The 27,207-nt window shown below is 50.2% G+C and overlaps 1 long non-coding RNA gene across 7 annotated transcripts in view; it reads right to left on the bottom strand.

The window, feature by feature from the left end:
- Nucleotides 1-27,207, bottom strand: part of LOC309635588 — a 104,376-nt gene that overhangs the window by 48,233 nt on the left and 28,936 nt on the right. For 6 of the 7 annotated variants that reach the window (XR_014248914.1, XR_014248915.1, XR_014248916.1 and 3 more), the window contains one exon: nucleotides 24,253-24,325. This is a non-coding gene — a long non-coding RNA (uncharacterized lncRNA). Of the gene's footprint in view, nucleotides 1-24,252; nucleotides 24,326-27,047; nucleotides 27,097-27,207 lie in introns of all 7 variants that reach the window. The other variant, XR_014248918.1, reaches the window with a different exon arrangement.

Raw genomic sequence — 27,207 nt, 5'->3', positions numbered from 1 at the left:
GCTCTGGAGACGGGAGCGACGTGCCCTGTGAGGTCTTGGGGTTGCTGCCAGTCTCAGTGGAGGCTCAGGAAGTCCAAGTGACTTACCCACGCAGGGGTCCGCAGCTGACTGTCTGGGTCCAGTACCCAGTGCTAGTTCAGTCTTACTGCGGTCTGCCCATCATCCTGCGGTCAGCTCTTCGTCCTGAGAGCGATGCTCTCACAGGCTGCACCGGAAGGCTTGTGGACACTTTACTGAGCTGTGCAGCCGTCACTACTGCCCTGTTTTGGAACATTTCCCTCACCCCAAAAATGTCCCTGACGCCCTTAGTTATCATTCCCTCCCCTCCCCTGCCCCTGAAAACCAGGGACCAACTCTGATTCTGTGGATCTACCTGTTCTGGACGTTTCCCCTCAGTGGGTTCACACCATGTGTGTAGTTCTCTCTCTGACTTCACCCACTGAGCATCGTGTTCTCAGGGTGCATCCACGTGGCAGCGAATGTGAGGGCTTCATACTTTTGTGTGGCTGAGGGCCGGAACAACAACACAAACGAAAAGAAAGGCACGTTGCCTGCGACTCTGGTGACAGCCTGTGATGAGAACGAGAGAGTAGGCTCCGGGGCCGGGAGAGGCACGCCCTGTGAGGCCCTGGGGCTGTTGCCAATCTCGTTGGAGGCTCAGCTTTCAGAGTGACTTACCCACGGAGGGGGTCCCCAGTTCAGCATCTGGTCCCGGGACCCAGTACTCGTTCAGTCTTCCTGTGGTCAGCCCTTCGTCCTGAGAAAGATGGTATCACAGGCTGCCCCGGAGCGCGTGTGGACACTTTACTGAGCTGCGCAGCCGTCACTACTAACCTGTTTTGGAATATTTCCCTCATCCCAAAAATGTCCCTCACGCCTTTAGTTATCATTCCCTCCCCTCCCCTGCCCGGGCCAACCAGGAACCAACTCTGAATCTGTGGATCTACCTGTTCTGGACGTTTCCCCTCATTGGTTTCTCACCCTGTGTGTCCCTCTGTGTGTGAATTCTCCCGCTTAGCATCGTGTTCTCAGGGTGCATCCACATGGCAGCAAATGTGAGGGTTTCATACCTTTACGTGGCTGAGCGCCGGAAAAAGCACAAACGAAAAGAAAGGCACGTGGCCTGCGACTCTGGTGACAGCCGGTGATGAGAACCTGAGGCCAGGCTCTGGGGTCGGGAGAGCTGCGCCCTGCGAGGTCCTGGGGCTGCTGGCAGTCTCAGTGGTGGCTCAGCAAGTCCCAGTGACTTACCCACGGAGGGGCCCCCAGCTGAGCGTCTGGGCTCAGGACCCAGTGTTCGTTCAATCTTCCTGCGATCAGCCCTTCTTCCTGCAGTCAGCCCTTGGTTCTGAGAGCGATGCTCTCACAGGCTACCCTGGAGCTCATGGGGACACTTTACTGAGCTGTGCAGCCGTCACTTCTAACCTCTTTTGGAACATTTCCCTCACGCCAAAAATGTCCCTCATGCCCTAAGTTATCATTCCCTCCCCTCCCCTGTCCGTGACAACCAGGAACCACGTCTGACTCTGTAGATCTACCTGTTCTGGACGTTTCTGCTCAGTGGGTTCACACCCTGTGTGTCCTTCTGTGTCTGACTTCTCTCGCTGAGCATCGTGTCCTCAGGGTGCATCCACGTGGCAGCGAGTGTCAGGACTTCACACCTTTATGTGGCTGAGGGCCAGAAAAAGGACAAATGAAAAGATAGGAACGTTGCCTGCGACTCTGGTGATAGCCGGTGATGAGAAACAGAGGTTAGGCTCTTGGAACGGGAGCGCCATGCCCTATGAAGCCCTGGGGCTGCTGCCCGACTCGGAGGAGGCTCAACAATCCGAGGGACTTACCCACGGAGGGGTGCCCTGCTGAGTGTCTGGGCCCAGGACCCAGTGCTAGTTCAGTCTTCCTGTGGTCAGCCATTCGTCCTGAGAGCGATGCTCTCACAGGCTGCAGCGGAGCATATGGTGACACTTTACTGAGCAGAGCAGCTGTCACTACTAACCTGTTTTGGAACATTTCCGTCACCCAAAAAAGTCCCTCAGGCCCTTAGTTATCACTCCCTCCGCTCCACTGCCCCTGAAACCAGGAACCCACTCTGATTCTGCGGATGTACCTGTTCTGGACGTTTCCCCTCAGTGGGGTCACACCCTGGGTGTCCCTCTGTGTCTGACTTCTGTCGCTGAGCATCGTGTTCTCAGGGTGCATCCACGTGGCAGCGAGTGTAAGGACTTCACACCTTTGCGTGGCTGAGGGCTGGATAAAAGAAAAAATGAAAAGAAAGGAACGATGCCTGCGACTCTGGTGACAGCCAGTGATGAGAAACAGAGGCTAGGCACTGGGGACGGGAGCGCCGCGGCCTGTGAGGCCCTGGGGTTGCTGCCAGTCTCGGTGGAGGCTCAGCAATCCGAGTGACTTACCAACAGGGGGATCCCCAGCTGAGCGTCGGTGAAGGGGACACGGTACTCGTTCAGTCTTCCTGTGGTCAGCCCTTCGTCCTGACAACGATGCTTTCACAGGCTGCCCCGGAGCGCGTGGGGACACGTTACTGAGCTGTTCAGCCGTCACTACTCACCTGTTTTGGAACATTTCCCTCACCCCAAAAATGTCCCTCATGCCCTAAGTTATCATTCCCTCCCCTCCGCTGCCCCTGACAACCAGGAACCACCTCTGACTCTGTAGATCTACCTGTTCTGGACGTTTCCGCTCAGTGATTTCACACCCTGTGTCCTTCTGTGTCTGACTTCTCTCGCTGAGCATCGTGTTCTCAGGGTGCATCCACGTGGCAGCTAGTGTCAGGGCTTCAAACCTTTGCGTGGCTGAGGGCTGGATAAAAGACAAATGAAAAGAAAGGTACGTTGCCTGCGACTGTGGTGACAACCGGTGATGAGAAACAGAGGCTAGGCTCTGGAGACGGGAGCGACGTGCCCTGTGAGGTCTTGGGGTTGCTGCCAGTCTCAGTGGAGGCTCAGGAAGTCCAAGTGACTTACCCACGCAGGGGTCCGCAGCTGACTGTCTGGGTCCAGTACCCAGTGCTAGTTCAGTCTTACTGCGGTCTGCCCATCATCCTGCGGTCAGCTCTTCGTCCTGAGAGCGATGCTCTCACAGGCTGCACCGGAAGGCTTGTGGACACTTTACTGAGCTGTGCAGCCGTCACTACTGCCCTGTTTTGGAACATTTCCCTCACCCCAAAAATGTCCCTGACGCCCTTAGTTATCATTCCCTCCCCTCCCCTGCCCCTGAAAACCAGGGACCAACTCTGATTCTGTGGATCTACCTGTTCTGGACGTTTCCCCTCAGTGGGTTCACACCATGTGTGTAGTTCTCTCTCTGACTTCACCCACTGAGCATCGTGTTCTCAGGGTGCATCCACGTGGCAGCGAATGTGAGGGCTTCATACTTTTGTGTGGCTGAGGGCCGGAACAACAACACAAACGAAAAGAAAGGCACGTTGCCTGCGACTCTGGTGACAGCCTGTGATGAGAACGAGAGAGTAGGCTCCGGGGCCGGGAGAGGCACGCCCTGTGAGGCCCTGGGGCTGTTGCCAATCTCGTTGGAGGCTCAGCTTTCAGAGTGACTTACCCACGGAGGGGGTCCCCAGTTCAGCATCTGGTCCCGGGACCCAGTACTCGTTCAGTCTTCCTGTGGTCAGCCCTTCGTCCTGAGAAAGATGGTATCACAGGCTGCCCCGGAGCGCGTGTGGACACTTTACTGAGCTGCGCAGCCGTCACTACTAACCTGTTTTGGAATATTTCCCTCATCCCAAAAATGTCCCTCACGCCTTTAGTTATCATTCCCTCCCCTCCCCTGCCCGGGCCAACCAGGAACCAACTCTGAATCTGTGGATCTACCTGTTCTGGACGTTTCCCCTCATTGGTTTCTCACCCTGTGTGTCCCTCTGTGTGTGAATTCTCCCGCTTAGCATCGTGTTCTCAGGGTGCATCCACATGGCAGCAAATGTGAGGGTTTCATACCTTTACGTGGCTGAGCGCCGGAAAAAGCACAAACGAAAAGAAAGGCACGTGGCCTGCGACTCTGGTGACAGCCGGTGATGAGAACCTGAGGCCAGGCTCTGGGGTCGGGAGAGCTGCGCCCTGCGAGGTCCTGGGGCTGCTGGCAGTCTCAGTGGTGGCTCAGCAAGTCCCAGTGACTTACCCACGGAGGGGCCCCCAGCTGAGCGTCTGGGCTCAGGACCCAGTGTTCGTTCAATCTTCCTGCGATCAGCCCTTCTTCCTGCAGTCAGCCCTTGGTTCTGAGAGCGATGCTCTCACAGGCTACCCTGGAGCTCATGGGGACACTTTACTGAGCTGTGCAGCCGTCACTTCTAACCTCTTTTGGAACATTTCCCTCACGCCAAAAATGTCCCTCATGCCCTAAGTTATCATTCCCTCCCCTCCCCTGTCCGTGACAACCAGGAACCACGTCTGACTCTGTAGATCTACCTGTTCTGGACGTTTCTGCTCAGTGGGTTCACACCCTGTGTGTCCTTCTGTGTCTGACTTCTCTCGCTGAGCATCGTGTCCTCAGGGTGCATCCACGTGGCAGCGAGTGTCAGGACTTCACACCTTTATGTGGCTGAGGGCCAGAAAAAGGACAAATGAAAAGATAGGAACGTTGCCTGCGACTCTGGTGATAGCCGGTGATGAGAAACAGAGGTTAGGCTCTTGGAACGGGAGCGCCATGCCCTATGAAGCCCTGGGGCTGCTGCCCGACTCGGAGGAGGCTCAACAATCCGAGGGACTTACCCACGGAGGGGTGCCCTGCTGAGTGTCTGGGCCCAGGACCCAGTGCTAGTTCAGTCTTCCTGTGGTCAGCCATTCGTCCTGAGAGCGATGCTCTCACAGGCTGCAGCGGAGCATATGGTGACACTTTACTGAGCAGAGCAGCTGTCACTACTAACCTGTTTTGGAACATTTCCGTCACCCAAAAAAGTCCCTCAGGCCCTTAGTTATCACTCCCTCCGCTCCACTGCCCCTGAAACCAGGAACCCACTCTGATTCTGCGGATGTACCTGTTCTGGACGTTTCCCCTCAGTGGGGTCACACCCTGGGTGTCCCTCTGTGTCTGACTTCTGTCGCTGAGCATCGTGTTCTCAGGGTGCATCCACGTGGCAGCGAGTGTAAGGACTTCACACCTTTGCGTGGCTGAGGGCTGGATAAAAGAAAAAATGAAAAGAAAGGAACGATGCCTGCGACTCTGGTGACAGCCAGTGATGAGAAACAGAGGCTAGGCACTGGGGACGGGAGCGCCGCGGCCTGTGAGGCCCTGGGGTTGCTGCCAGTCTCGGTGGAGGCTCAGCAATCCGAGTGACTTACCAACAGGGGGATCCCCAGCTGAGCGTCGGTGAAGGGGACACGGTACTCGTTCAGTCTTCCTGTGGTCAGCCCTTCGTCCTGACAACGATGCTTTCACAGGCTGCCCCGGAGCGCGTGGGGACACGTTACTGAGCTGTTCAGCCGTCACTACTCACCTGTTTTGGAACATTTCCCTCACCCCAAAAATGTCCCTCATGCCCTAAGTTATCATTCCCTCCCCTCCGCTGCCCCTGACAACCAGGAACCACCTCTGACTCTGTAGATCTACCTGTTCTGGACGTTTCCGCTCAGTGATTTCACACCCTGTGTCCTTCTGTGTCTGACTTCTCTCGCTGAGCATCGTGTTCTCAGGGTGCATCCACGTGGCAGCTAGTGTCAGGGCTTCAAACCTTTGCGTGGCTGAGGGCTGGATAAAAGACAAATGAAAAGAAAGGTACGTTGCCTGCGACTGTGGTGACAACCGGTGATGAGAAACAGAGGCTAGGCTCTGGAGACGGGAGCGACGTGCCCTGTGAGGTCTTGGGGTTGCTGCCAGTCTCAGTGGAGGCTCAGGAAGTCCAAGTGACTTACCCACGCAGGGGTCCGCAGCTGACTGTCTGGGTCCAGTACCCAGTGCTAGTTCAGTCTTACTGCGGTCTGCCCATCATCCTGCGGTCAGCTCTTCGTCCTGAGAGCGATGCTCTCACAGGCTGCACCGGAAGGCTTGTGGACACTTTACTGAGCTGTGCAGCCGTCACTACTGCCCTGTTTTGGAACATTTCCCTCACCCCAAAAATGTCCCTGACGCCCTTAGTTATCATTCCCTCCCCTCCCCTGCCCCTGAAAACCAGGGACCAACTCTGATTCTGTGGATCTACCTGTTCTGGACGTTTCCCCTCAGTGGGTTCACACCATGTGTGTAGTTCTCTCTCTGACTTCACCCACTGAGCATCGTGTTCTCAGGGTGCATCCACGTGGCAGCGAATGTGAGGGCTTCATACTTTTGTGTGGCTGAGGGCCGGAACAACAACACAAACGAAAAGAAAGGCACGTTGCCTGCGACTCTGGTGACAGCCTGTGATGAGAACGAGAGAGTAGGCTCCGGGGCCGGGAGAGGCACGCCCTGTGAGGCCCTGGGGCTGTTGCCAATCTCGTTGGAGGCTCAGCTTTCAGAGTGACTTACCCACGGAGGGGGTCCCCAGTTCAGCATCTGGTCCCGGGACCCAGTACTCGTTCAGTCTTCCTGTGGTCAGCCCTTCGTCCTGAGAAAGATGGTATCACAGGCTGCCCCGGAGCGCGTGTGGACACTTTACTGAGCTGCGCAGCCGTCACTACTAACCTGTTTTGGAATATTTCCCTCATCCCAAAAATGTCCCTCACGCCTTTAGTTATCATTCCCTCCCCTCCCCTGCCCGGGCCAACCAGGAACCAACTCTGAATCTGTGGATCTACCTGTTCTGGACGTTTCCCCTCATTGGTTTCTCACCCTGTGTGTCCCTCTGTGTGTGAATTCTCCCGCTTAGCATCGTGTTCTCAGGGTGCATCCACATGGCAGCAAATGTGAGGGTTTCATACCTTTACGTGGCTGAGCGCCGGAAAAAGCACAAACGAAAAGAAAGGCACGTGGCCTGCGACTCTGGTGACAGCCGGTGATGAGAACCTGAGGCCAGGCTCTGGGGTCGGGAGAGCTGCGCCCTGCGAGGTCCTGGGGCTGCTGGCAGTCTCAGTGGTGGCTCAGCAAGTCCCAGTGACTTACCCACGGAGGGGCCCCCAGCTGAGCGTCTGGGCTCAGGACCCAGTGTTCGTTCAATCTTCCTGCGATCAGCCCTTCTTCCTGCAGTCAGCCCTTGGTTCTGAGAGCGATGCTCTCACAGGCTACCCTGGAGCTCATGGGGACACTTTACTGAGCTGTGCAGCCGTCACTTCTAACCTCTTTTGGAACATTTCCCTCACGCCAAAAATGTCCCTCATGCCCTAAGTTATCATTCCCTCCCCTCCCCTGTCCGTGACAACCAGGAACCACGTCTGACTCTGTAGATCTACCTGTTCTGGACGTTTCTGCTCAGTGGGTTCACACCCTGTGTGTCCTTCTGTGTCTGACTTCTCTCGCTGAGCATCGTGTCCTCAGGGTGCATCCACGTGGCAGCGAGTGTCAGGACTTCACACCTTTATGTGGCTGAGGGCCAGAAAAAGGACAAATGAAAAGATAGGAACGTTGCCTGCGACTCTGGTGATAGCCGGTGATGAGAAACAGAGGTTAGGCTCTTGGAACGGGAGCGCCATGCCCTATGAAGCCCTGGGGCTGCTGCCCGACTCGGAGGAGGCTCAACAATCCGAGGGACTTACCCACGGAGGGGTGCCCTGCTGAGTGTCTGGGCCCAGGACCCAGTGCTAGTTCAGTCTTCCTGTGGTCAGCCATTCGTCCTGAGAGCGATGCTCTCACAGGCTGCAGCGGAGCATATGGTGACACTTTACTGAGCAGAGCAGCTGTCACTACTAACCTGTTTTGGAACATTTCCGTCACCCAAAAAAGTCCCTCAGGCCCTTAGTTATCACTCCCTCCGCTCCACTGCCCCTGAAACCAGGAACCCACTCTGATTCTGCGGATGTACCTGTTCTGGACGTTTCCCCTCAGTGGGGTCACACCCTGGGTGTCCCTCTGTGTCTGACTTCTGTCGCTGAGCATCGTGTTCTCAGTGTGCATCCACGTGGCAGCGAGTGTGAGGGCTTCACACCTTAGCGTGGCTGAGGGCCGGAAAAAAGTCAAATGAAAAGAAAGGAAAGTTGCTGGCGACTCCGGTGACAGCCTGTGATGAGAACGAGAGAGTAGGCTCTAGGGCCGTGAGAGGCGTGACCTGTGAGGCCCTGGGGCTGCTGCCAATCTCGGTGGAGGCTCAGCATTCAGAGTGACTTACCCACGGGGGGGTCCCCAGTTGAACATCTGGTCCCGGGACCCAGTACTCGTTCAGTATTCCTGTGGTCAGCCCTTCGTCCTCAGAAAGATGCTATCACAGGCTGCCCCGGAGCGCGTGGGGACACTTTACTGAGCTGTGCAGCCGTCATTACTAACCCGTTTTGGAACATTTCCCTCACACCAAAAATGTCCCTCACGCCCTTAGTTATCATTCCCTCCCCTCCCCTGCCCCTGAAAACCAGGAACCAACTCTGAATCTGTGGATCTACCTGTTCTGGACTTTTCCCCTCAGTGGGTTCACACCATGTGAGTAGTTCTCTCTCTGACTTCACCCGCTGAGCATCGTGTTCTCAGGGTGCATCCACGTGGCAGCGAATGTGAGGGCTTCATACCTTTGTGCGGCTGAGCGCCGGAAAAAAATACACAAACCAAAAGAAAGATACATTGCCTGCGACTCTGGTGACAGCCTGTGATGAGAACCAGAGGCTAGGCTCTGAGGTCGGGAGAGCTGCGCCCTGCGAGGCCCTGGGGCTGCTGCCAGTCTCAGTAGAGGCTCAGCAAGTCCCAGTGACTTACCCATGGAGGGGTACCCAGCTGCACGTCTGGGCCCAGGACCCAGTGCTAGTTCATTCTTCCTGCGGTCAGCCCTTCTTCCTGTGGTCAGCCCTTCGTTCTGAGATCGATCCTCTCACAGGCACTCCCGGAGCACGTGGGGACATTTTACTGAGCTGTGCAGCCATCACTACTGCCATGTTTGGGAACATTTCTGTCACCCAAAAATGCCCCACATGCCCTAAGTTATCATTCCCTCCCCTCCCCTGCCTCTGACAACCAGGAACCACGTCTGACTCTCTAGATCTACCTGTTCTGGACGTTTCTGCTCAGTGGGTTCACACCCTGTGTGTCCTTCTGTGTCTTACTTCTCTCACTGAGCATCGTGTTCTCAGGGTGCATCCACGTGGCAGCGAGTGTCAGGACTTCTCACCTTTGCGTGGCTGAGGGCTGGATAAAAGACAAATGAAAAGAAAGGAACGTTGCCTGCAACTGTGGTGACAGCCGGTGATGAGAAACAGAGGCTAGGCCATGGGGACGGGAGCACCGCACCCTGTGAGTCCCTGGGGCTGCTGCCAGTATTGGTGGAGGCTCAGCAATCCGAGTGACTTACCGACGGGTGGGGTGCCCACCTGAGCTTTTATGCTGAGGACCCAGTGCTCGTTCAGTCTTCCTGTGGTCAGCCCATCGTCCCTAGAACGATCCTCTCAAAGGCTCCATCGGAGCACGTGTGGACACGTTACTGAGCTGTGCAGCGGTCACTACTAACCTGTTTTGGAACAGTTCCCTCACCCCAAAAATGTCCCTCACGCACTTAGTTATCATTCCCTCCCCTCCCCTGCCCCTGACAACCAGGAACCCACTCTGACTCTGTGGATGTACCTGTTCTGGACGTTTCCCCTCAATGGGGTCACATCCTTTGTGTCCTTCTGTGTCTGACTTCTCTCGCTGAGCATCGTGTTCTCAGGGTGCATCCACGTGGCAGCGAGTGTCAGGACTTCACACCTTTGCGTGGCTGAGGGCTGGATAAAAGAAAAAATGAAAAGAAAGGAACGATGCCTGCGACTCTGGTGACAGCCAGTGATGAGAAACAGAGGCTAGGCACTGGGGACGGGAGCGCCGCGGCCTGTGAGGCCCTGGGGTTGCTGCCAGTCTCGGTGGAGGCTCAGCAATCCGAGTGACTTACCAACAGGGGGATCCCCAGCTGAGCGTCGGTGAAGGGGACACGGTACTCGTTCAGTCTTCCTGTGGTCAGCCCTTCGTCCTGACAACGATGCTTTCACAGGCTGCCCTGGAGCGCGTGGGGACACGTTACTGAGCTGTTCAGCCGTCACTACTCACCTGTTTTGGAACATTTCCCTCACCCCAAAAATGTCCCTCATGCCCTAAGTTATCATTCCCTCCCCTCCGCTGCCCCTGACAACCAGGAACCACCTCTGACTCTGTAGATCTACCTGTTCTGGACGTTTCCGCTCAGTGATTTCACACCCTGTGTCCTTCTGTGTCTGACTTCTCTCGCTGAGCATCGTGTTCTCAGGGTGCATCCACGTGGCAGCTAGTGTCAGGGCTTCACACCTTTGCGTGGCTGAGGGCTGGATAAAAGACAAATGAAAAGAAAGGTACGTTGCCTGCGACGGTGGTGACAACCGGTGATGAGAAACAGAGGCTAGGCTCTGGAGACGGGAGCGACGTGCCCTGTGAGGTCTTGGGGTTGCTGCCAGTCTCAGTGGAGGCTCAGGAAGTCCAAGTGACTTACCCACGCAGGGGTCCGCAGCTGACTGTCTGGGTCCAGTACCCAATGCTAGTTCAGTCTTACTGCGGTCTGCCCAGCATCCTGTGGTCAGCTCTTCATCCTGAGAGCGATGCTCTCACAGGCTGCACCGGAAGGCTTGTGGACACTTTACTGAGCTGTGCAGCCGTCACTACTGCCCTGTTTTGGAACATTTACCTCTCCCCAAAAATGTCCCTGACGCCCTGAGTTATCATTCCCTCCCCTCCCCTGCCACTGAAAACCAAGAACCCACTCTGATTCTGTGGTTCTACCTGTTCTGGACGTTTCCCCTTTGTGGGGTAACACCCTGTGTGTCCTTCTGTGTCTGACTTCTCTCGCTGAGCATCATGTTCTCAGGGTGCATCCACGTGGCAGCGAGTGTCAGGGCTTCACACCTTTGCGAGGCTGAGGGCCGGAAAAAAAGACAAACGAAAAGAAAGGCACGTTTCCTGTGTCTCTGGTGACAGCTGGTGATGAGAACCTGAGGGAAGGCTCTGGGGCCGGGAGCGTCGTGCCCTGTGAAGCCCTGGCACTGCTACCTGTCTTGGTGGGGCACGGGCAATGCCATCCCCCAGGACCTGCTGGGCAAGCTTATCAAGTCCTGGCTGGCCAACCCTGGTGCGGCCGGGCTGAAGAAATGGAAAGGGGTTCCCGGACCGCCAGGCTGGAAAGCGTGGCCTGGACACAGTTCCAGTCCCCCGTCTCCTTCCTCCCACCCTCCATGCCTCTTCCACCTGTGCCCGATCATCCTGGCCACGTTGGACCAGGCCCTGCACATGCAGACGCCCTCGTACCCGGCCCAGGAGAATGCCCGCCTCTGTGAGGAGATCCTCGGGGTCCCAGCCACGCCAGGTATTCAAATGCATGCCGGGCCCACCTTAGCGGTCGGTTGGCGGCTACTGCCCAGGTCAAGAGGATCCTCTGGTGGTGTGTGAAGGGGTACCGACTGACGGGCTCTGGCCGAGGCCCGCTGACCTCTGGCCTCTTCCTGCCTGGGTTCCTGGGCTGGTCCCTTCAGCTGTGGCCCTTGGAGTCCAAGGGTGGGTTGGGCCTATCTGCACGTGCTTTCTGGAGAGCCTGGAAGAGGCAGGAGAGGGCTTCATACCCCGGACAGAATGCGTCGACGAGGTTTGCCCGTATATGTCAGTGCGGTGTGGAGACTCAGCTCACTCCCTCGTGAGCGCTTTAACCTGTGCTCTCCCCGTGCTGGAGGGCGAGCCCTGATTCATCCCTCGGAGCCTCGGGCAGCTGTCCTTGTAAGAGGCTTAGGGGTGAACCCTCGTGAGCTTCAGCAGAAAGTTGGCAAATATTGCTTTGTTTCCCTCCACTGAGTTGCCTGCAAGGTCCCCGTTTTCTAGAAGGGTTGGGCCAATACTCCCTCTAGTGGCAGGGGACTCAGACAGGGCTGCTTTGAGGCCCCCGCTCTGGGGAACGGGCATGGCGCGGCCAGGGGGCCGGGTAGGAGCCTCTCCGTGTGTGTCCCAGGGACCCACCTGCCTGCGACCTTCGGCCACCTGGCAGGAAGCTACGACGCCCATTCCTATGGCTACCTGTGCAGTGAGGTGTACACTGCGGACATGTTCCACACACTTTTCAAGCAGGATGGCGTCCTGAGTGGCAAGGTGAGAGGCCGGCCTGCTGTGCAGACTAACACGGAGGCCCTTGGCCTGGGCCTAGATGCTTGTGCCACCCACCTGGGACTGCCAGGCTCTGAGGGCCCTGCCCTGGACCCCCTGCTCCCCTGCCCTTTGTTGAGTCACAGCAGAGGTGGCCACACCCACACCCTCAGTGAAGGGGGTGCTCCACCCTCCTGCAGCCCCGCCCCCTCTCGTCAGGTTGCCATGGACTACAGAAGCTGCATTCTGAGGCCAGGGGGCTCCGAGGATGCCAAGGGCATGGTGAAGCTCTTCCTGGATTGTGACCCCACGCAGGACGCCTTCCTCCTGAGCAAAGGGCTGCAGGTTGAGGGCTGCAGGCCGCCCGCCTGCTGACGGCATGGGGTTTTGCCCACCCAGGCAGGCTGGGTGCCTTAGCGCCCCGTCGGGGTCGGGGAGGGGCCATGTGTCCTCCCAGCCCCTGAGTCCCCAGTGGCCGGCCTAGGCCAAAAGTCTCCACCTGGAAGTGTCTGGAGAGCCTGGCATCAAGGCTCCCCCTTGTTGCACTAATGCAATCCCTTCCTGGGGAGCTTTCCTGGTAACAAAACGGTTCTTTGAAAACGCAGCCATTAATAAAAAGACTCTACCCCTGGTCTCTGCCTGCCGTCCCTTCCACCACAGGAGTGGTATGGGGGCTGTCACACTGCGGGGAGTTCTGACCTTGGTCGGGGATAAGCCCTGGGGCCGTGGTGATGTGTCTTGGTCACTGGGAGATGGCTGAGCTCTGCACTGAGTTCAGACGGGGATGGTGCCCCACACCCCGGCTGGGCAGGCCCTCCAGTGAGGGGGTGTCAGTTTCCTGCTGGCCTCTCGCCCATCACTGTTTGGCATCTCGGGGGCTGTGATTGGCTGGAGCTGGTTCTGGCAGTGGGCACAGCTGCGGGAAGCCCGGCTGTGGCTCTCCCTGTCCCCGTGTCCTGTCCTCCTGCTCACGGCCAGACGGCTGGCTCCCTCTGGTCAACGGCAGCTGCTGAAGTCTGGACCACGGCAAGGGGCCATCTTCCTGGGTCCTAGCGATTCTTCCCAAAGGACTTAGGGATGTGTTTTGGTGGCAGTAGGAACTCAGAGGGGGTGCTGCACCACTGGAGCAGTAGGGTGGTTCTGGACCATCCCGTGTGTCCTTCCCTGGCCTTTGAGCTACTTGGGAGCCCTGCCTCCAGCCCTTCGCCCCCACAAAGGATGCCAGGCAGTGGAGCGAGGGTGCAGGTGGCACCCTGACCTTCTCCCCGTGGCCCAGGCGGGCAGGCCGTGCCACACTCTGTCCTCCCCTCAGCTTGCCCGCCCGTTCTCACCCACCCTAGGCCAGTCAGTTGTGGACCATGCTGTGATGTCTGCCCTTCTGCAGACCCGGCTCAGCTCCCTGCACCCACTTCTGTGCCTTCTGTGTTCTGGGCTGGTCGCAGGCCCAGAGCCGGTGGGCAGGCACCCTGTGGTTGGGAGGGCTGTCCGTGTGAATTCCCTGGGGCTTGAAAAGGAGCACAGTCGGCCTTCCATCAGGCACCTCTCAATGGATATGGAAGGGGCGTGTCAGGGCCTGGGGGCTGCTCGTCTTCCCATGCACTGAGCCCCCACATGGTCCCCGTGCAAAATCCAGGTGTGGCGTTGGCACCCCAGCCGTGTGCCAGGCAGTCCACGGCGGGCGCCGCAGGCCTCGGCCTGGTGGGCCACAGGGTTCCCGAGCGGCAGGTCAGGACTGAGAGGGTGAGGCCTTTCCCTGGGTCCAGGGCCCAGACTGACGCCGGCTGGAGGCCCCTCCACTCACTGCCCGCACCCCTCAGCCCCTGCCCTCATGTGAGCCCCCAGGGCTGAGCTCAGGTGTTGGATGCCCAGGCTCCCCGGCAGCCCAGCCCGTTCCCAGTCCTCCACGGTCACTGAAGGACTTGGAAACAGGTTGCCCCACAGAGACTGCTGTTCTCCGAGCCCTGGGCAGGGGGAAGGGAGGACGGGCACAGGGCCCTGCAGGGTTGTGGTCGCTGGGGCAGCCGGAGCAGCTCCACACAGTAAGTAAGAGCATCTCACCAAAAACAGTGCGTTTCTCCAGCCGCCCTCGGACCTGAGCTCAAGTCCTGGGGCAGGAAGGGGCAGCAATGCAACTGTTAGCTGTCACTGGGGGTCGACTGTGGTCCAATGCCACCTCTTAGATCCTCCCCCATCCCCTTCTGGGGTTGCGACCGGACCCCTGCCAATCGGGTTCTCACTCCTCCCCATCTCCTATGCCTGCTCCATGAAGGTGGAAGGAACACATTTTTAAAAAGGTTGGAGCCTGGGCTTCCCTCGTGGCACAGTGGTTAAGAATCCGCCTGCCAATGCAGGGGACAAGGGTTCAAGCCCTGGTCCGGGAAGTTCCCACACGCCGCGGAGCAATGAAGCCCGTGAGCCACCACTACTGGGCCTGCGCTCTAGCATGCAAAAGCCACAACTACTGAGTCCTCATGCCCCAACTACTGAAGACCACGTGCCTAGAGCCCATGATCCGCAACAAGAGAAGCCACCGCAATGAGAAACCCACGCACCGCAACGAAGAATAGCCCCCACTCACCGCAACTGGAGAAAGCACGAACGCAGCAAGGAAGACCCAACACAGCCAAAAATAAATAAATAAAATAAATAAATAAATTTAACAAAATCATATTAAATACCTATTAATGAGATTTTTAAAAATAGTCAGTTAGTTAGTTAATTGTGCCGGCTCTTAGTTGCCACAGGCCAGCTCCTTAGTTGTGGTAATGAGATATTTTATATTCTTTTTTGTTCCTGAACAAAGGCCTCAGAATCCAGTATCTATTTGATAATGCTCACAGCATAGCTCAGCATGGAATAGCCACATTGGTTTTCTTTGGCTGCTATGTACCAAACAGTCTTTTGTACTGTTTTACCAAATGCATGTATTTAATACCTGTTTTAAAAAACATAGTGAGATCTCAAAACTTTAAATTGACTAAAGTAAGATTCTCTCTGTAGTACTACTTATTTGATCAACACCACCTGATAACACCAGTGTGGTGCACTGAGCCTTACTCTAGCATATCCGGATAAACCCTGTTTCGACAAGTGTTCATCCTCCAAGTCCCCAAGGCCTCTCACACACTGCCAGTGAAACTGCTTCCTGCTTGGGAAAGAGTGCCCCATTTCGTTTCTTTAGAAGCTTGAAGGCTATGTAAGCCCTCCGAAAGGTTAGGGGGCAAAGAACAACTCTAAAACTGACACATTTGTTGAAAAAAAAAGACTTGTCAACATTACAAGAGCCAGCTTGCTTTCACTTGTGACACGTTTTCTTAGGAGGCAAGGGATGTGGCCATATGACTTGGACAAGCTGTTTCCCTCTGTCTCAGTGTCCCACCTGTGAGTGGGTAGTCTGACTAAACTTAATTACAGACATCTGAATAAGGATCATGAACAGTGGCATCTAATTTCCAAAATAAACACAGGAGAATGAGTATGTCTTTTACAACAGGACGTCAAGTCTACCTCAAAGATATTGGTAGCCTTGAGTCCACTGCTTCTCACTGAGTGTAACTGTGCCCCCCAGGGGACATCTGGGAAAGTCTGAAGGTGATTTTGGTTGTCACAACTGGGAGGAGAGAGAGGGAATGTTACGGGCACCTAGTGAGTAGAGGTCGAGACCTTGCTAAACACTCTACGATGCACAGGATTCACACACCACAGCAAAGGTTTATCTGGCCCCAAAAGTCAGTGCCTTGGTTGAGAAACCCTGCCTTAGAGAAAACCACGGATACTCATCTTTAGCAGGTAACAGGGCATTTACTACCCACCTGTAAACCTACAGACTTCCCGACTTACACAGCTAATCCTGCGGCAGAAATGAAATAGATAGTGTGTGACCATCTGGTATTATCTAGGTTTGCCCCTCAAGTCACATGGGACAGTGCTAGAGACTGACATTTTCTATATTGGAGATCTTTGGCAAGCCATCAGTTTTCTAACCTAAAAAGTCTAAGCAGCATTATTACAATACACATAATAACATGAAAATTCTTCTTTTACAGAGAAATTAGATGTGGGATAGGAGCTTATCTGACATCAGAAGCAAATGCTTTGAACACATCACATCTGCTGGTTCGACTGTCAAATGTTGACAGCTGGAGACACAGGAAGGTAGACAGGAGAGAACAGACCAAAGTTATGGGCCTGCTGAGTCCTCGGGTCTAACCATAATACACTTCGTACTGCCCTGGGTCCAGGGATGTTTTCTAACACCCTCTCATCGAAAGACAAAGGAGAAGCCACAATGAGACGGTTGGAGGGGCACAATCAGAGTAAAATCAAATCCCATAACTGGTGGGTGGGTGACTCACAGACTGGCGAACACTTACACCACAGAAGTCCGCCCACTGGAGTGAAGGTTCTGAGCCCCACGTCAGGGTTCCCAACCTGGGGGTCCGGCAACGGGAGGAGGAATTCATAGAGAATCAGACGTTGAAGCCTAGTAGGAATTGATTGCAGGACTTCTACAGGACTGGGGGAAATAGAGACCCCACTCTTGGAAGGCGCACACAAAATAGTGTGTGCATCGGGACCCAGGGGAAGGAGCAGTGACCCCGGGGAAGACTGAACCAGACCTACCTGCTAGTGTTGGAAGGTCTCTGGCAGAGGCGGGGGATGGCTCTGTTTCACCGTGGGGAGAAGGACACTGGCAGCAGAAGTTCTGGGAAGTATTCCTTGGCGTGAGCCCTCCCAGAGTCTGTCATTAGCCCCACCAAAGAGTCCAGGTAGGCTCCAGTGTTGGGTTGCCTCAGGCAAAACAACCAACAGGGAGGGAACCCAGCCCCACCCATCAACAGTCAAGTGGATTAAAGTTTTACTGAGCTCTGACCATCACAGCAACAGTCAGCTCTACCCACCACCAGAGCCTCCCATCAAGCCTCTTAGATAGCCTCAACCACCAGAGGGCAGACAGCAGAATCAAGAAAAACTATAATCCTGCAGCCTGTGGGAAAAAAACCACATTCACAGAAAGATAGACAAGATGAAAAGGCAGAGGGCTACATACCAGATGAAGGAACAAGATAAAACCCCAGAAAAACAGCTAAATGAAGTGGAGATAGGCAATCTTCCAGAAGAAGAATTCAGAATAATGATAGTGAAGATCATCCAGGACCTCGGAATAAGAATGGAGGCAAAGATCGAGAAGATGCAAGAAATGTTTAACAAAGACCTAGAAGAATTAAAGAACAAACAAACAGAGATGAACAATACAATAACTGAAATGAAAACTACACTAGAAGGAATCAATAGCAGAATAACTGAGGCAGAAGAATGGATAAGTGACCTGGAAGACAGAATGGTGGAATTCACTGCTGCAGAACAGACTAAAGAAAAAAGAATTAAAATAAATGAAGACAGCCTAAGAGACCTCTGGGACAACATTAAATACAACAACATTCGCATTATAGGGGTCCCAGAAGGAGAAGAGAGAGAGAAGGGACCAGAGAAAATATTTGAAGAGATTATAATCGAAAACTTCCCTAACATGGGAAAGGAAATAGCCACCCAAGTCCAGGAAACGCAGCAAGTCCCATACAGGATAAAGCCAAGGAGAAACACGCTGAAACACATAATAATCAAATTGGCAAAAATTAAAGACAAAGAAAAATTATTGAAAGCAGCAAGGGAAAAACGACATATAACATACAAGGGAACTCCCATAAGGTTAACAGCTGATTTCTCAGCAGAAACTCTACAAGCCAGAAGGGAGTGGCCTGATATACTTAAAGTGATGAAAGGGAAGAACCTACAACCAAGATTACTCTACCTGGCAAGGATCTCATTCAGATTTGATGGAGAAATCAAAAGCTTTACAGACAAGCAAAAGCTAAGAGAATTCAGCACCACCAAACCAGCTCTACAACAAATGTTAAAGGAACTTCTCTAAGTGGGAAACACAAGAGAAGAAAAGGACCTAAAAACAAACCCAAAACAATTAAGAAAATGGTCATAGGAACATACATATGGATAATTACCTTAAACATGAATGGATTAAATGCTCCAACCAAAAGACACGGGCTTGCTGAATGGATACAAAAACAAGACCCATATATATGCTGTCTACAAGAGACCCACTTCAGACCTAGGGACACATACAGACTGAAAGTGAGGGGATGGAAAAAGATATTCCATGCAAATGGAAATCAAAAGAAAGCTGGAGTAGCTATACTCATATCAGATAAAATAGACTTTAAAATAAAGAATGTTACAAGAGACAAGGAAGGACACTACATAAGGATCAAGGGATCAATCCAAGAAGAAGATATAAGAATTATAAATATATATGCACCCAACATAGGAGCACCTCAATACATAAGGCAACTGCTAACAGCTATAAAAGAGGAAATTGACAGTAACACAATAATAGTGGGGGACTTTAACACCTCACTTACACCAATGGACAGATCATCCAAAATGAAAATAATTAAGGAAACAGAAGCTTTAAATGACACGACAGACCAGATAGATTTAATTGATATTTATAGGACATTCCATCCAAAAACAGCAGATTACACTTTCTTCTCAAGTGCACACGGAACATTCTCCAGGATAGATCACATCTTGGGTCACAAATCAAGCCTCAGTAAATTTAAGCAAATTGAGATCACATCAAGCATCTTTTCTGACCACAATGCTATGAGATTAGAAATGAATTACTGGGAAAAAAACCGTAAAAAACACAAACACATGGAGGCTAAACAATACGTTACTAAATAACCAAGAGATCACTGAAGAAATCAAAGAGGAAATCAAAAAATACCTAGAGAAAAATGACAATGAAAACGTGACGATCCAAAACCTATGGGATGCAGCAAAAGCAGTTCTAAGAGGGAAGTTTATAGCTATACAAGCCTACCTAAAGAAACAAGAAAAATCTCAAGTAAACACTCTAACCTTACACCTAAAGGAATTAGAGAAAGAAGAACAAACAAAACCCAATGTTAGCAGAAGGAAAGAAATCATAAAGATCAGAGCAGAAAGAAATGAAATAGAAACAAAGAAAACAATAGCAAAGATCAATAAAACTAAAAGCTGGTTCTTTGAGAAGGTCAACACAATTGATAAGCCATTAGCCAGACTCATCAAGAAAAAGAGGGAGAGGACTCAAATCAATAAAATTAGAAATGAAAAAGGAGAAGTTACAATAGACACCGCAGAAATACAAAACATCCTAAGAGACTACTACAAGCAACTCTATGCCAATAAAATGGACAACCTGGAAGAAATGGACAAATTCTTAGAAAGGTATAACCTTCCAAGGCTGAACCAGGAAGAAACAGAAAATATGAACAGACAAATCACAAGTAATGAAATTGAAACTGTGATTAAAAATCTTCCAACAAACAAAAGTCCAGGACCAGATGGCTTCACAGGTGAATTCTATCAAACATTTAGAGAAGAGCTAACACCCATCCTTCTCAAACTTTTCCAAAAAATTGCAGAGGAAGGAACACTCCCAAACTCATTCTATGAGGCCACCATCACCCTGATACCAAAACCAGACAAAGATACTACAAAAAAAGAAAATTACAGACCAATATCACTGATGAATATAGATGCAAAAAATCCTCCACAAAATACTGGCAAACAGAATCCAACAACATTTTAAAAGTATCATACACCACAATCAAGTGGGATTTATCCCAGGGATGCAAGGATTCTTCAATATACACAAATCAATCAATGTGATACACCATATTAACAAATTGAAGAATAAAAACCATATTATCATCTCAATAGATGCAGAAAAAGCTTTTGACAAAATTCAACACACATTTATGATAGAAAACTCTCCAGAAAGTGGGCATAGAGGGAACTTTCCTCAACATAATAAAGGCCATATATGACAAACCCACAGCAAACATCATTCTCAATGGTGAAAAACTGGAAGCATTTCCTCTAAGATCAGGAAGGAGACAAGGATGTCTACTCCCACCACTATTATTCAACATAGTTTTGGAAGTCCTAGCCAAGGCAATCAGAGAAGAAAAAGAAATAAACGGAATACAAATTGGAAAAGAAGAAGTAAAACTGTCACTGTTTGCAGATGACATGATACTATACATAGAGAATCCTAAAAATTCCACCAGAAAACTACTAGAGCTAATCAATAAATTTGGTAAAGTTGCAGGATACAAAATTAATGCACAGAAATCTCTTGCATTTCTATACACCAATGATGAAAAATATGAAAGAGAAATTATGGAAACACTCCCATTTACCATTGCAACATAAAGAATAAAATACCTAGGAATAAACCTACCTAGGGAGACAAAAGACCTGTATGCAGAAAACTATAAGACACTGATGAAAGAAATTAAAGATGATACCAACAGGTGGAGATATATACCATGTTCTTGGATTGGAAAAATCAATATTGTGAACATGACTATACTACCCAAAGCAATCTACAGATTCAATGCAATCCCTATCAAATTACCAATGGCATTTTTTACGGAACTAGAACAAATCATCTTAAAATTTGTATGGAGAAACAAAAGACCCCGAATAGCCAAAGCAGTCTTGAGGGAAAAAAACGGAGCTGGATGAATCAGACTCCCTGACTTCAGACTATACTACAAAGCTACAGTAATCAAGACAATATGGTACTGGCACAAAAACAGAAACATAGATCAATAGAACAAGATAGAAAGCCCAGCGATAAACCCACACACGTATGGTCAATTAAACTATGACAAAGGAGGCAAAGATATACAATGGAGAAAAGACAGTCTCTTCAATAAATGGTGCTGGGAAATCTGGACAGCTACATGTAAAAGAATGAAATTAGAATATTCCCTAACACCATACACAGAAATAAACTCAAAATGGATTAGAGACCTAAATGTAAGACTGGACACTATAAAACTCTTAGACGAAAACATAGGAAGAACACTCTTTGACATAAATCACAGCAAGATCTTTTTTGATCCACCTCCTAGAGTAATGGAAATAAAAACAAAAATAAACAAATTGGACCTAATGAAACTTCAAAGCTTTTGCACAGCAAAGGAAACCATAAACAAGACGAAAAGGCAACCCTCAGAATGGGAGAAAATATTTGCACACTAATCAACAGACAAAGCATTACTCTCCAAAATATATAAACAGTTCATTCAGCTCAATATTAGAGAAACAAACACCCCAATCCAAAAATGGGCAGAAGGCCTAAATAGACATTTCTCCAAAGAAGACATACAGACGGCCACGAAGCACATGAAAAACTGATCAACATAACTAATTATTAGAGAAATGCAAATCAAAACTACAATGAGATATCACCTCACACCATTTAGAATGGGCATCATCAGAAAATCTGCAAGCAACAAATGCTGGAGAGGGTGTGGAGAAAACGGAACCCTCTTGCACTGTTGGTGGGAATGTAAATTGATACAGCCACTATGGAGAACAATATGGAGGTTCCTTAAAAAACTAAAAATAGAATTACCATATGACCCAGCAATCCCACTATTGGGCATATATCCAGAGAAAACCATAATTCAAAAAGACACATGCACTTGAATGTTCGTTGCAGCACTATTTACAATCGCCAGGTCATGGAAGCAACCTAAATGCCTATCAACAGTCGAATGGATACAGAAGCTGTGGTACATATATACAATGGAATATTACTCAACCATAAAAAGGAACGAAATTGGGTCATTTTTTGAGATGTGGATGGATCGAGAGACTGTCATACAGAGTGAAGTAAGTCAGAAAGAGAAAAACAAATATCGTATATTAACGCATGTATGTGAAACCTAGAAAAATGGTACAGATGAACCGGGTTGCAGGGCAGAAGTTGAGACACAGATGTAGGAAACAAACGTATGGAAACCAAGGGGGGAAAAGTGCGGTGGGGTGGGGATGGTTGTGTGCTGAATTGGGCGATTGGGACTGACATGTATACAGAGATGTGTATAAAATTGATGACTAATAAGAACCTGCAGTATAAAAAAACCCAAACAAACAAAACAACTAATACTAAACTTTCATTGGCTTATTTGTATGGAAATATGTTAATATAAATGTTTCAGACATTACATGAAATTTCTAAAAATCTTATATGTTCTGGTATAATGTTATGTCATAATTCTATTTATTACTTTATAATGTATATCTCAGAAATAACTAAATTTCCTTGCCAATTGCATTATTATGAACTTTCATCAAACCTTTAACCATGGTCATTTTTAAATCTTTTATCATTTACAGAAACTTCTGGGTGTACTGTGATGCTTTTGCAAATATGTTCCTATAAAAGGGTTTCATCTGCAAGGAATTCATGGAAAAGACTCTGACAAGTACAGGTTTCTGGTAACTGACTGTACGGCTGAACTGAATGAATAAGCATTTTCAGAATTCTAATGAAAAATTGATAAACTCATAAAAGTGCTAACAAAAGATCAAGATGAAAAAAATATTAATTACATGGGACTGAGGAAACTGAAGAGGATGATTATAACTTTTGTGACATTCTGTTTGAATTAAAAAAAAAAATCACAATGCTCCATGACCACTGTAATCACAATGCTCCATGATCCATTTCATCACAATAATCCATGACTCCTTCCAACACAATACTCCAGTACACCTTTCATCACAATGCTCCATGCCCCATGTCATCACAATGCCCCATGACCCCTGTTATCACAATGTTCCATAGACCTTGTCAGTACAATGCTCCATGACCCCTTTCATCACAATGCTCCATGACACTTGTCATCAAAACTCTCCATGGCCCTTGTCATCACAATGCTCCATGCCCACTGTCATCACAATGCTTTATGACCACTTTCATCACAATGCTCCATGACACTTGTCATCACAACTATCCATGGCACTTGTCATCACAGTGCTCCATGCCCCCTGTTATCACCATGCTTCATGACCACGTTCATCACAATGCTCATTGATCCCTTTCATCACAATGCTCCTTGGCCCGTGTCATCACAATTCTCCATGACCCTTGTCATAACAAAGCTCTATGGCCCTTGCCATCACAAATCTCCATGACTCCTTTCATCACAATGCTCCATGACCACTATCATCACTATGCTCCATGACCCCTGTCATCACAATGCTCCATTGACCTTCTCATCACAATGCTCCATGAACCCTGACATCACAATGCTCCATGCACCCTGTCATCACAATGCTCAATGACCACATTCATCACAAAGCTCCATGAACCGTTTCATCACAATGCTAAAAGGCACTTGTCATCAAAATGCTCCATGGCTCTTGTCATCACAAGGCTCCATGCCCAATATCATCACAATGCTCCATGACCCCTTTCATCACAATTCTCGATGGATCTTGTCATCAAAATGATCCATGACACTTGTCATCACAATGCACGATGGCCCTTTGTCATCACAAGGCTCCATGCCCAATATCATCACAATGCTCCATGACCCCTTTCATCACAATTCTCCATGGATCTTGTCATCAAAATGATCCATGACACTTGTCATCACAATGCACGATGGCCCTTCTCATCACAATGCTCCATGACCCTTTCATCACAATGCTCCATGACCATTGTCATCACAATGCTCAAAGAACCCTGTCTTCACATGCTCCATGGCCCTTATCATCACAGTGCTCCATGACACCTCTCATCACAATGCTCCATGACACCTGTCATCACAGTGCTCCATGGCCCTTGTCATCACAATGCTCCATGACCACATTCATCACAAAGCTCCATGACCCATTTCTTCACAATGCTAAAAGGCACATGTCATCAAAATGCTCCTTAGTGCTTGTCACCACAATGCTCCATACCCAATGTCATCACAATGTTTCATGACCACATTCATCACAATGCTCCATGACACGTTTCATCAAAATGCTAAATGGTCCTTATCATCACAATGCTCCATGGTGCTTCTCATAACAATGCTCCACGTCCCCTGTCATCACAATGCCCCATAACACATTTTATCACAATGCTCCATTACCCCTTACATCACAAGGCCCCATGACACCTGTCATCATAATGCTCCATGGCGCTTGTCATCACAATGCTCCATGACACTTGTCATCAAAATGCCCTATGACCACTGTCAACACAATGCTCCATGGCCATTGTCATCACAATGCTCCATAACCCATGTCATCACAATGCTTCATGACCCTTGTCATGACCCTGCTCCATGGCCATTGTCACCACAATGCTCCATAACCCCTGACATCACAATGCTCCATGACCCCTTTCATCACAATGATCCATGATCACTTTCATCATAATAATCCATGACACCTTTCATCACAATGCTCCATGCCCACTTTCAACACAATGCTACATGACCACATTCATCACAATGCTTCATGAACCGTTTCATTACAATGCTAAATGGCCCTTGTCATGACAAAGCTCTATGGCGTGTGTCATGACAGTGCTCCATGACCACTGTCATCTCAATACCACGTCACCCCTTTTATCACAATGCTCCATTACCCCTTTCAACACAATGCTCCCTGACCACCTTCATCACAAAGCTCCATGACCTGTATCATCACAATGCTCCATGACAATTGTCATGACAATGCTCCATGGCCATTGTCATCACAATGCTCCATAACCCCTTTCATCACACTGCTCCCTGACCACCTTCATCACAATGCTCCATGATCCCTGTCATCACAATGCTCCATGGCCTTTGTCCTCACAATGCTCCATGACACTTGTCATCACAATACTCCATAACACCTGTCATTACAATGCTCCATGATCCATTTCATCACAATACTCCATGGCCTTTGTCCTCACAATGCTCCACGACCCTTGTCATCACAATACTCCATGACCACTGTCATCACAATGCTAGATAAACCCTGTCATCACAATGCTCCATGATTCGTTTCATCACAATGCTCGTTGGTACGTGTCATCACAATGCTCCATGAATCTTATCATCACAATGCTCTTTGACCCCTGTCATAAAAATGCTCCATAACCCCTGTCATCACCATGCTCCAAGACCCTTGTCATCACAATGCCACATGATGCATTTCATCACAGTGCTCCAATACCCGTTTCATCAAAATACTCCATGCCCTCTGTCAACACCATGTTCATTAATCCCTGACATCACAATGCCCCATGAACCCTGTAATCACAATTCTCCATGGATCTTGTCATCAAAATGCTCCATGCCCCTGTCATCAAAATGCTCCATGACCCTTGTCATCAGAATGCTCCATGCCTACTGTCATCACCATGCCCCATGACCCCTGTCATTACAATGCTCCATATCCCTTGTCATCACAATGTTCCAGGCCCCCTGTCATCACAAGGCTTCATGACCACTTTCATCACAATGCTCCATGACCACTTTCATCACAGAGCTCCATGATCGCTATCATCACAATGTTCCACGACCCCTTTCATCACAGTGCTCCAGTACAACTTTCCTCACAATGCTCCACGACACCTATCATCACAATGCTCCATGACACTTATCATCACAATGCTCTATAGCCCTTGTCATCACAATGCTCCACGGCGCTTGTCATCACAATGCTGCATGACCCCTGTCATCACACTGCCCTATGACCCCTGTCATCACAAGGCTCCATGGCCCTTGATATCACAATTCACCTGACACCTGACAACACAATGCTCCAGTACGCCTTTCATCACAATGCTCCAGACCCCCTGTCATCACAATGCACCATGATCCCTTTCATGACAATAATCCATGACCCCTTTCATCACAATGCTCCATTATGCCTTTCATCACAATACTCGATGCCCCCTGTCAACACAATGCCCCATGACCCCTGTCAAAACAATGCTCTATAAGCCCTTTCATCACAATGCTCCGTGACCCATGTCAACACAATGCTCCAGGACCCTTTCATCACAATGCTCTTTGGCACGTGTCATCACAATGCTCCATGAACCTTATCATCACAGTGCACCATGACCCCTGACATAAGAATGCACTATGACACCTGTCATCACAATGCTCCAAGACAATCGTCATCACAATTCTCCATGACCCCTGTCATCACAATGCTCCATGACGTCTTTCATCGCAATGCACCAAAACCCCTTTCATCACAATTCTCCAGGCCCTCTGTCACCACAGTGCTCCATAACCCCTGATATCACAATGTACAACGACCCCTGTCATCACAATTCTCCATGGATCTTGTCATGAAAATGCTCCATGCCCGTGTCATCACAATGCTCCATGACCCATGTCATCACAATGCTCCATGACCCTTTCATCACAGTGCTCCATGACCCATGTCATCACAATGCTCCATGATCCCTTTCATCACAATGCTCCAGGACCACTATCATCACAGTGCTCCATGATCACTATCATCACAATGATCCATGACCCCTTTCATCACGATGCTCCAATACCCCCTTTCATAACAATTTTCCATGGGCCCTGTCATCACAATGCGCCATGACCCCTGTCATCACAATGCTCCATGGCCCTTGTCCTCACCATGCTCCATGACAGTTGTCATCACAAAGCTCCATGACACCTGTCATCACAATGCTCCATTATCAATTTCATCACAATACTCCATGACCCCTTTCATCACAATTCTCCAGTAAGCCTTTCATCACAATGCTCCCTGCCCCCGTCATCACAATGCCCCATCACCCCTGTCATCACAATGCTCCATGGCGCTTGTCATCACAGTACTCCATGATCCCTGTCAGCATAAATATCCATGACCCTTGGGATCACAATGCTCCATGGCCTTTGTTATCACAATGCTCCATGATCCCTTACATCACAATGCCCCATGACACCTGTCAGCATAATGCTCCATGGCGCTTGTCATCACAATGCTCCATGACACTTGTCATCAAAATGCCCTATGACCACTGTCATCACAATGCTCCATGGCAATTGTCATCACAATGCTCCAAGACCCCTGTCATCACAATGCTCAATGCTCAATGTCATCACAATGCTCCATGATCCCTTTCATCACAATGCTCCTTGGCCCGTGACATCAAAATTCTCCATGACCCCTGTCATCACA

The sequence above is a fragment of the Balaenoptera borealis genome (genome assembly GCF_965194805.1).
Source record: "Balaenoptera borealis genome assembly, chromosome: 1".
In the NCBI taxonomy this organism is placed as follows: Eukaryota; Metazoa; Chordata; class Mammalia; order Artiodactyla; family Balaenopteridae; genus Balaenoptera; species Balaenoptera borealis.
This window is presented reverse-complemented; position numbering and strand designations above follow the sequence as displayed.